General features: G+C 41.5%; 1 pseudogene; it reads right to left on the bottom strand.

Annotated features, from left to right (window-relative positions):
• Positions 1-6,551: 6,551 nt before the first annotated feature.
• LOC107135573 lies at positions 6,552-7,295 on the bottom strand (annotated as a pseudogene).
• Positions 7,296-10,053: the final 2,758 nt, after the last annotated feature.

Here is a 10,053-nt window from a genome sequence, read left to right as displayed (position 1 = left end):
AAAAGCAAAAGGGGATTACCTGAAAAAAAGAAAGGAACAAGAGAAAGAAGAGGGGCAGGGAAAAGAGAGGGATGGAAAGCAAGCAAGGAGGAAGGAAGCAAACTTGCACCATGATCCACTGGCCTAGATGAGCTGTCCAGAGCTCAAGACTTGAATTTGTGGTAGCTCAGACACCTGCCAAGTTTAAGGCTTAGGAACAGCTTAAACACTATGGACCCGAGCTTTCTCCTTTTTAAAATGGAATAGTAACAATTTCTATTTCAGGAACATTTTAATGATAAGAGAAACAAAGACTATTTACAAAGAAAGAGCTTTGTATGATAAAATGTGCCCTCTGAAGCAGATTCTATCCTGGTTAAGAATGATGGAATTAGTCCATTCTGGCTGAAATTCCAACAGGTGAGCTCCTCTCCAGTGACTCTTGCTCTCTCAGAATCTTAGTTTCCTTACCTTACAATGGGAAGAGCCACTGTGGTCTCCAGGCTGCCTATTTCTATTTGTCCCCCACCATCACACCCCATGCATGCCCACCCTGCCCTCTGTTCTGGACATGGCCTCTGTGAAGTGAATCAGTAGGTTGTCTGCCATCTGACAGGATGAATGTGGCCCATGGGAAGCAGAGATGAGCAGAAAGTGGGCAGAAAGTGTGGGGTGAGTATATTGATCCCTTTGGATCTCTTCCTATCAGTTTCCAATGGTTTAGCTGCAACTTTCTACCCAACCCAAAGCTCTAGTTAAATGTTCTTCTCTTATAACTCTATCCATTCTCTCTGGATTCTGTAGCGACTTCTGACCTTTGCCCTTTCCGCTTAGAGGTGGAAACAGGTGACAACAGGTCAGACTAGACCATATCTATTATCTTCCCTCAACTATGACCACAGTATTGTAAATTGTCCTTTTATTTAAACCTCCTAAATTACCTCCATGTAAATGTCTCATTTGTTTCCTGCCAAGATCACAACTATCACAACTACCACAATAGGAAGAGCATGAGGGATGCACACCATCAGATGGAATTCTGAGGATAGGGTGGAAATATTATTTGAAATGTACAGATAGTAGATATTCTCCTTGTAGGTCAATGGGGCACCAATATTCCATGAAATTGGTGTGAAAATGACTTGAGCTATCACTGAATGAGGGCTGGGATGAAGCACAGAATGGAAAGCAAGAAATGAAGAGATCAAGTGGCTGTGGCACTGAGTTTCTGTGGTGACAGGATTTATCAAAACATTTAGGAGTTAGTGAGCTGCCTCAGGAATCCTTGGAGAACTGATCAATCCCCAGAAAGAGGGAGAGTTGAAGCCTTTCACTTCCCAGCTCATATCTTCTGAAAAATAAGAAAGCCTTGGAGATAACTTTGCAGTAGCCTCATTTCCCCTGTAGTCACCAGGCTGTTTGTCCATGAAGGAACCCAGGGCCTAACTGCAAGCGATGCTGAGTCTGGATAATAAGCGAGTGCTTGAACTGCCAGGTCATTTATGCAATGGCACTGATGATAGAGGGAGGGTGCTTGGGACATGAGATGGCTGCCTTTGGGCAGAACCCAGATGAGCTGAGAGCCTGGCATTCCTAAATCTCCCTGACAGAGGCAGACAGACTGAATACCAAAAGAAGACTTCAGTCCTTGTAAATTGCCCCTTTTTTATATTTTTTATTTATTCTTTTTAGATATACATGATAGTAGAATATATTTTGACATATTATACATATGGGGAGTATAACTTATTTTAATTAGGATCCCATCCTTGTGGTTATACGTGATGTGGAGTTACACTGGTCATGTATGAACATAGGAAAGTTATGTCCAATTCATTCTACTATCTTAACTATTCCCATTTACCATCCCTTCCCTTCATTCCCCTTTGTCCAATCCAATGAACTTCTATTCTACTCCCCTCCCCCTAATTGTGTGTTGGCATCCACATATCAGAGAGAACATTTAGCCTTTGATTGTTTGGTGGGGGGGGGTGTTGGCTTATTTCACTTAGCAGTTCCATCCTTTACTGGCAAATGCCATAATGTCATTCTTCTTTATGGCTGAGTAGTATCCCATTGTGTATACATATCACAGTTTATTTATCCATTCATCTGTTGAAGGACACCTTAACTATTGTGAATTGAGCTGCTATAAATATTGTTATTGCTGTGCCACTATAGTATGCTGACTTTAAATCCTTTGGGTATATGCCCAGCAGTGGGATGTCTGGGTCAAATGGTGGCTCCATACTAAGTTTTCTGAGGAATTTACATACTCCTTTCCAGAGTGGTTGAACCAATTTGCAGCAATGTATGAGTGTATCTTTTTCCCCAAACCCTCACTAACATTTATTTTAAATTGTCTCTTTTATAAACTTTATGTTTTTGTATTTGAGAAGACCTTTACAGAATGGTAAATCCTAGCATAGCCAAGGCAGAGAACTGTGACACTTGTCCTGGATGGATAAAGTGTGTATGCCCAAAGAGCTGTGGGACATTGCCAACTGGCATCAGGAGGAGGGACTGAGGCTACCATGCATGGGAGAGGACTCCAAGGCTGTTAGATCAGTGATGGCAAATAATATGATTGCATAATAAGTCCATTGTATTGGTATGAGTCCACTTACCTCACTAGGAATGGAATTTAAATAGTCTACTTGGTTGGCTACTTAAAATTGAAGTCAGTAATGTTCTAAAGCCAATGAGGTTGAAATTTCAGAAATTCCCTGTCATAATTACAGGGAAAAATGTCAGAAGATTCAGGGAGATGGCAATGGTAGGATGGATCTCATATGTGTATCTAACCCAGCTACCGGACCACCTCAACTCCAGGAGAACCCAGAGGACACTCGCTTTACCAAAATCTCAAAATGAGGAATATTTGGCCTCTTTTGAAAACTACATGTTGTCTATGTTCTTTGTCTAGGCACAACTGAAGGTATTGCAAGAAAAAAAAATTTTTTTTCCTCTTTTCAACAGGAAAATGGGATCCTGGAGTCCTAAGTCCAGCTAGGACTTGAACATTGAGGATGAAGGTTTTGGATCACCCCACCAGGTACAGAATTTGTCCAGCCAAAGTGCAGGCAGAAGGGAAGCATATAATGGCTGGTAAAATAGAAAGTCTTGATGCCAAGCCTAGACATCATATTCAATCATAGCAGCCGAGATTATAGCAGCTGTACTTGTTCATAAATACACCTTTTTTCATTCTGTCTCATAGAGAGCTTTCTATCCAATGTGTTCTTCCAAGGACACAATTCTATTTGAGAAGCCCTCTGGCCTAGCTGTAGCTACTCTGTCTTGATTCTAATGATTTCTCCATTTGGGGACCCCACGAGCCAGTGATGGGTCTATCTTCTTGACCACCACCTGCTGATTTTTCTTAAGCTGTCCACACCTTTGTAAGTGGTCTGACTTATAAACTCTTGTTATTTGTCTAATTTGAATATACTGTTTCTTTTTCTTTTTCTAAATTATTTTTATCTTTAAATTTTTTAAAATTTATTTTTATTCTAATTTGTTATATATGACAACAGAATGAGAATATAGTGTTTCTTTCTGAGACTTTGTCATAATATCTCCCTAGGCTATTGTGAAGATCAAATTATTAATAAATAATGTCCTATGGTGTCTGGCACTATTGATACTATTATTGCAACTTCTTGTTTAATATTATTGTTATTATATTTGAAGGAGTTAGATAATCTATTGGCAAGATCTCATGACAGCATAGAGGATTAATGTGATGCCTGATAAAAAGAAACACTACATAGATTTTAATAATATTAAATTTTTAGTATTTACAAAGGTTCTACTAATAGTCATTGAAACAATGAGCCTCCCTCCCATAAAACCTCTTTCTCCTATTATAAATGTTCATTCTCACCAATTAGCTGATCGAACCACATGACTTTATAAGGAGCTCTTTAGACTTTAGTTCTGACACTGACAACCCAATTTCCCCAGGGCCGCCTGTCTCAGAAAAATCTAGGTGGCTCCCTAACAACGTGTTGGCTGAGGAATTGTAAGTTAGAAAGACATGCAAACAAACTGTGTCTCAAGTAAAATAATATTTAAAATTCACAAGCCTGTGCAGGTCTGGCACCATAAAATTATAGCAGCAATAACAATCATATAAAATTGATATAGCTTTTCTACACCATCACAGACGAGCCATAACTTGGGTCAGTGTAGAAAAGAAATCGAATATAGAAAAGAAATTCAATCCGCCAGTTGAATAGAGGCTTATATTGTGGAGGGAGGATTGGAAAAAAATGTATTTTCAAGATCTCTTTAAATAATACGGACAAGTTTGTGACCAGGATCGATAAAAGAAAGCTCCACTTACATCACTAAGCCCAGCAACTACCATCAAAGGCTCGTCCCTAAACAGATCACTTACCCCATGATCTAATTTAGTTCTTAGTATTAAACAGGAAACCTAAGGGAGAAAGCAATGATTTTAGATAGATTAAGTGTCCTGTAATTTAATGTAATTCTGAATTTTTTTCCCCTTTTGCCCAGTGAGATGCCTAGGAACCCTGATGCTGGAGATCTATCAATATTACATAAAATGGCCCACCTGAATTTGGAGTGGAGAGTTTCATTAATAATCTAAAGCCTACCAATGTCTTCTCCTCTTTGCCCTGAGATTTTTATTAGAAAATTTTCTTTGATACAAAATGGAAATGAGATATGTATCCCCCTCCTTAGTTTCTAACACAGATTGATAATTTTTTTTTCAGTTGATATTTGGAATAATCAGTGAGGATGTTTTTGTTTTGTTTTGTTTTGTTTTCTGACCTTCATCTCCCTAGAAGACTGCTTGGTTACTGCTGCCTGGGCCCTCCCACACAAGTCAAAGAGGCTCAGAACACTTGGCCTATTTCTGTGAAGTTGAGGTTTCCAGTAAGTTCTCTGGGAACAGAGCCCAACATCATTTGGAATGTCTCTGAAAGTACATATTCTGTTAGATAATCTATGGTAAGTCCCAGGTGTACCAAGAGTCAAAAAGGAGGGCGTCTTCGCTGGAAGAGAAATACAAAATAAAAAAGAAACCAAAGCACTCAGAGTCCCAGAGCTAACCCTTCCAAGGTTATAAATGAATGTAAGTTTTAGGTATCAGGCAATTTGTCCCAGTTGCTGAAAGGCACAGAACTTTAAAATCACAGGTGATTGTTTTAGAAGTTGACCTGAAAATAGAATAGTGATTGCTAGGAATTGGAAAGGGTGCTGGGGATTGTGGGGACAGGAGGCAAGAAGGATAGTTGAATATGATAAAGGGATGCTTGTCTCAGTGTATGGAAATATCACACTGAATCTCATTAAATGCATATAATTGATTTGTGATAATTAGAAAAAAAACAAGAACTCAAGGTAAACTTTTTTTTTTTTTTTTTAGGCAGATCTGGTGATTTGTTTATTCTATGAACACTTGATTCTACAATACAGTTCACAGAATAAATAGAGGCACACAGTTATAATTTCCACCACAGTCTGCTGTTGAGGGAGATTCAGTGTGAGGATGGGAGCTGGGAGTGTGTCTGGGTCCTGCAGTAACTGGAGGCCTCATGATGAACTGTACAGGGATTCCACCTGCCAAGAACTGACCAAGGCCTGAAGATCAAGGCTCTTGGTGGGAGAGTCATAGCAAGCCAAATGCGAGGAACAGCCAATGCTTTTAGTTCACCGCAGTCCCAGGGTGGGTGTGAGTCTACCTCCACCCAGGGGTGTAGGTGAGTCTGATCTACCACCAACAGGGAAAGAACTGTGTTGATGCAGGCCTTCCCCAACACTCAGTCCACTCCCTAGGAAGGCCTCGAGGCTGGATATGTCTGCCCCTTAACCTGGAGTGAGAAACGAATACAACTTACAAGGTTACATCAGTTTCTTTCTTGATTATGCCACAAAGGGATTATGTCTGATAGACTAAGGACGGAGAGACACAAATGGGGATTGGATTATATGCCCTAACTCAAGTAAGGAACATGACTTGTAAAGTCAAGGAAGAAGAAAACAACACTCTTACCAGATCCTTCACAGGGAAAATAAGCAGACACAAAGACTAGTCTGATCAGACAAAGTGGGAGCCTGGAGCCAGGATTCAAACTGCACTGAATGAGGGGCTCTGGCCCAACTTTCACAGGGTCACTGTACTGTCTATCTTGTTCCTCATTTTTCCAGGGCAGCACACAGCATTGGCCCTAGGGGGGTAGGATCATGTGCCCCAAACATAGGCAGAATGAGGAGATTCTGAACCACTTGGCAGTAAATGGAGTGAAGGCCGCAGCCAGTCTGTACTGGGTAACCCCAGGTCTCAGGAACAGGGAATGTCGGAAAGTAAGAAAACTCAGCTCCTGTCTTTAGCAAATAAGCATCAGGAAAAGGCAGAACTGCTAACCACTGTGGGGTCTTTGGGCCCAAATCCTTAGCACTTTCTGTGATCAAATTGCTGATTGGCAGGTGATGGGGTATATCACAGGCTTCGGAGCTGTGATCATCCTCATCTCATCTGAGATCTGGCTCATTCTGTTCATCTCAGGTGGTCATGGGCTTTACTGACACTTGCCCCATCAAGCAGTAAGGTTTCTGGCGGACTTGGAGGCACTCTGGTCCGCTGAACCACCGTGGAACACTTCTCCCACCGCAGCAGCTTATTGTTCTCAAATAGACCTTGGTTGCGGGGTATTCCATGAGAACCATCAGGGGAAAGTCAGCAGGCCAAAACCATCTACTCTGCCATTTTTAAATTCCCCCTCAAAGGTCATGCTGTCATGCCGAATGAAGACTCCGACGCCATTAAACTTGCCCTGGGCAAACTCCCCCTCATACCTTGAACCATCTGAAAAGGTCAGTACCCCAAAGCCATTAAAGAGCCCATTCTCAAAAAGACCCAGATAAGTGCCACCATCTGCAAACAGCAGTTGACCAAAACCATGCCTGCGGCCCTCCTTCCACTCGCCACGATATTCCTCCCCACTGGAGTAGGTGAAAGAACCTTTTGTCAGGGTCATGGTGACAGCTTACAGAAGAAAAAGTTGAAATTTTTCCTAAAGGCTACATGAAACTTCCAGAGTGGTATCCCATCTTGTTCCAGAGAAACTAGTATAAGGTCCCTGGGTTTGCTCTCCAGCCCCGCAGGTTTCTTCTGTTCACACAGTTCTCTGCGGCGGAAGCCCCGCATTGGGGCGCGACAGTAGTCCCTAAAGGCTGAGCCCCGGTTGGCTGGCAGCACGGGTGAGAGGGGGCTGCGAGAGAATGGTCAGCCAGGTAGGGACAGAGGAGCCAAGCAGATGACCCGGGCTGGGGAGCGCGGCTTCATCCTGATGCCCTGACCCGAGGCGGCTGCCTGGGGAGGGTACCAAGCCCAGCACTCGAGTTTAGATCACTCATCGAGACTCTGTAGAGCGCGCAGCACCCGGGTTACCTAGCTGTCAGAGCATGAGGGGCTACGTCTGGAGGGAATGACAGAACTGTGTGAACAGAAGGTAAACCTTTTTGTTTAAAGAGTTTTGAATAAAATCCTGAAGGCAGGTATATCACAAAATGCCTTTTCTGTAATAATCAAGCAATTTTAAAACCTATAACATAGACCCCATCAGAAATCAGGAGAGGAGTGAAAGAAATCATTTACATAAAGAAAAAAATGGGGCCAGGTTAGGACAGAGGAGAGGGTTATCTTCTTGCTACGGTATCCATGGCCAGTGCCCAGGAGATGCTTGACATACAGCAGGTGTCTGATCCCACGTTTTGAATGAATACACAGAGAGAAGAGGGAGAATTGGCTGAATATTTTTGGAAGACAATCCCACCAATATTATTCATCATCTCTCAACAAGCTGAGGTTCAAGGCATCATAAAGTCTTTCTCTGGGATAGTATAGTTCTTTGAGAACGCTTTTTAATTTTGCTTATAGCCTAAATGGAAACAAAAAAGGTCAGTTACTATCTCTCAGTTTTTCTTAAAACAACTATTTCTCCACAACCTCTCCAGGATTTCATCCAAGAGGTCGTTTGATTGTATAATATATTATTCTACTCTCCAGGAAAAAAAATTGTGGAAATAAATACCCCTTACCAAGGGTTCCAATTATATTCCTCTGTATATTCAAATAAATGTCTCGTACCCTCTTTCCTATCTGTCTCCCTTCCCTTTTCCTGTCCTTATTTTCCTTCAACAATTCGTTCATGTCAAGCATTTCTCTCCCTACATTGTAATAAAATATTCCCTATCTCCTCTGATTCTTTTATTTAAATATCATTCAGGTTTCTTTGATGTAATGGTTTAATTACTCTTTCTAGAAAAGGCTGTATCTAATCTTAATTTTTCTCCCTTTCTCATAATAGGATAATTACACATTTGGTAGCTTAATCAGTTAATTGTGCATGCTCAAAAAATGCTTTAATATTTTAAAGACACTGTGTTATTTAGTTGTTAGCAAAAGGGATTAATGTTTGGTTTTAGAGGATTTGTGAGTAGATTATTTTATAGCTTCCACATACTGTTAGCAGCAACTGGGGTAAAACACGACTTCTATTTTTAATGAGGTGATGACTTGTTATATAGACTTTGGAAATACAAGAAAAATTGAATGGAGCATATTTCGTAAAAATTTGTGTTTTTCCTGGCATTGGGGTATCATGGTTGTTTAATTGATTTCTAAATCAGTCACAACCCCTTTGTAGAAATGGTAGAAAGTGTATAGAACCCAGGGCATTCCTAGAAAAGGTCAGAGAGCTTGTTTGGGAACTGAATTTGTAAGGTTTCTCTGCTAAAAATTCATGATTGAACACCCTTGGATCTAGAAGTTAATTGATTTTTTTTCCCTCACCATGGATAAAACATACCGTCAAAAAAAAATTAAAAAGTATCCTTCCAACACTAATCTTGGATCATTGGGAAAGTTCCCAATGGAGAATGGACTTGAAAGGAACCAGTGGTTACTTGACCTCTGCTGTGGTTAGATGTTTTTAAAAGTGAATTCAGGGCTAGGGAGGTTGCTCAGCAGTAGAGCATGTGCACACTTGCCTTGTATGTATAAGACTCTGGGTTTCATTCCCAACCCTGAAATGATAGATGATAGATAGATAGGTAGATAGATAGATAGAGGTAAATTCATCTTATGAGTATCAGGTGGGTTAGATGACATCCTGCTACTTTTATAGCCCTGTTAAGGCTTTAAAAGTCTGTCCCCTCCTTTTCTATCATCTGCTCAGAGATGGTGAAGAGGAATGGGTCAGTTTCTGGATCCCTGTAAATACTCCAGAACACAATAAAGGCAATTCTACCTGCCCCAAAGCACAGTCAGCCTTGCTAAATGCTGCACACCCATTAGGGTAGTGCCTTTGACTTATCCAACTTGGTGCCTCTAGTGCTCAGCAAAGGACACACTGTGACCAAGGATCACGTAACAAAAGAAGCTAAAAACCAGATGGGGAAAAGCAAAGATGTGCTGGGAGCCATTAGCCAAGTAGGTATGACAATTTCCTTGCCAGCGTACCCCATGTTGCTGACATTTTGCAGTGACATTGAATGTAGTTGACCTTGCTCAAGGACCAGGGCGGATTAGGGTGTTCCCGGTTTAACATAATCGGGTTTAGGGCGTTCCCAGTTTAGGTTCCAGGTTTAAGGTTTAAGATTATTCCTGCTGGGAATAGGGCGTATCCTGCTGCCTAAGTTCCCCTTGAGTTCTCACGGGATTCAGACAGTATATTTTGGGAGACAGAAGCCCAGTGAAGGAATTTGGGAGAGAACGTGGATTTGGGCAGAGAACGTGGATTTCCCCAGAACGTGTCTGTATACGGCTGGTGTGAGTTCGGGAATAAAGAGTTGCTGTTTGAATCTACAAGCTGTGTGGTGGCTCGTGATTGTGTGCCCAGCCAGACTGCGGCATTTGGTGGCTCGTACGGGGAACGTCTAAAGCTTGGAGGTAAGTGAAATTGCTTGCCCCTGAGGAAGAGCGAAAGAATGGGTGACCAATTCAAAAAACAATGTGTTATTGTTTTGATTTATCTTGTTTTTGTTTCAAGCTGCCTATCCCTAGAAATTTCTCAGGCAAACTGGAAAAAATGGTTG

Source organism: Marmota marmota, unplaced genomic scaffold (assembly GCF_001458135.2).
Source record: "Marmota marmota marmota unplaced genomic scaffold, marMar, whole genome shotgun sequence".
In the NCBI taxonomy this organism is placed as follows: domain Eukaryota; kingdom Metazoa; phylum Chordata; class Mammalia; order Rodentia; family Sciuridae; genus Marmota; species Marmota marmota.
The sequence above is the reverse complement of the archived record's forward strand: the minus strand, read 5'-3'. Positions and strand labels throughout refer to the sequence as shown.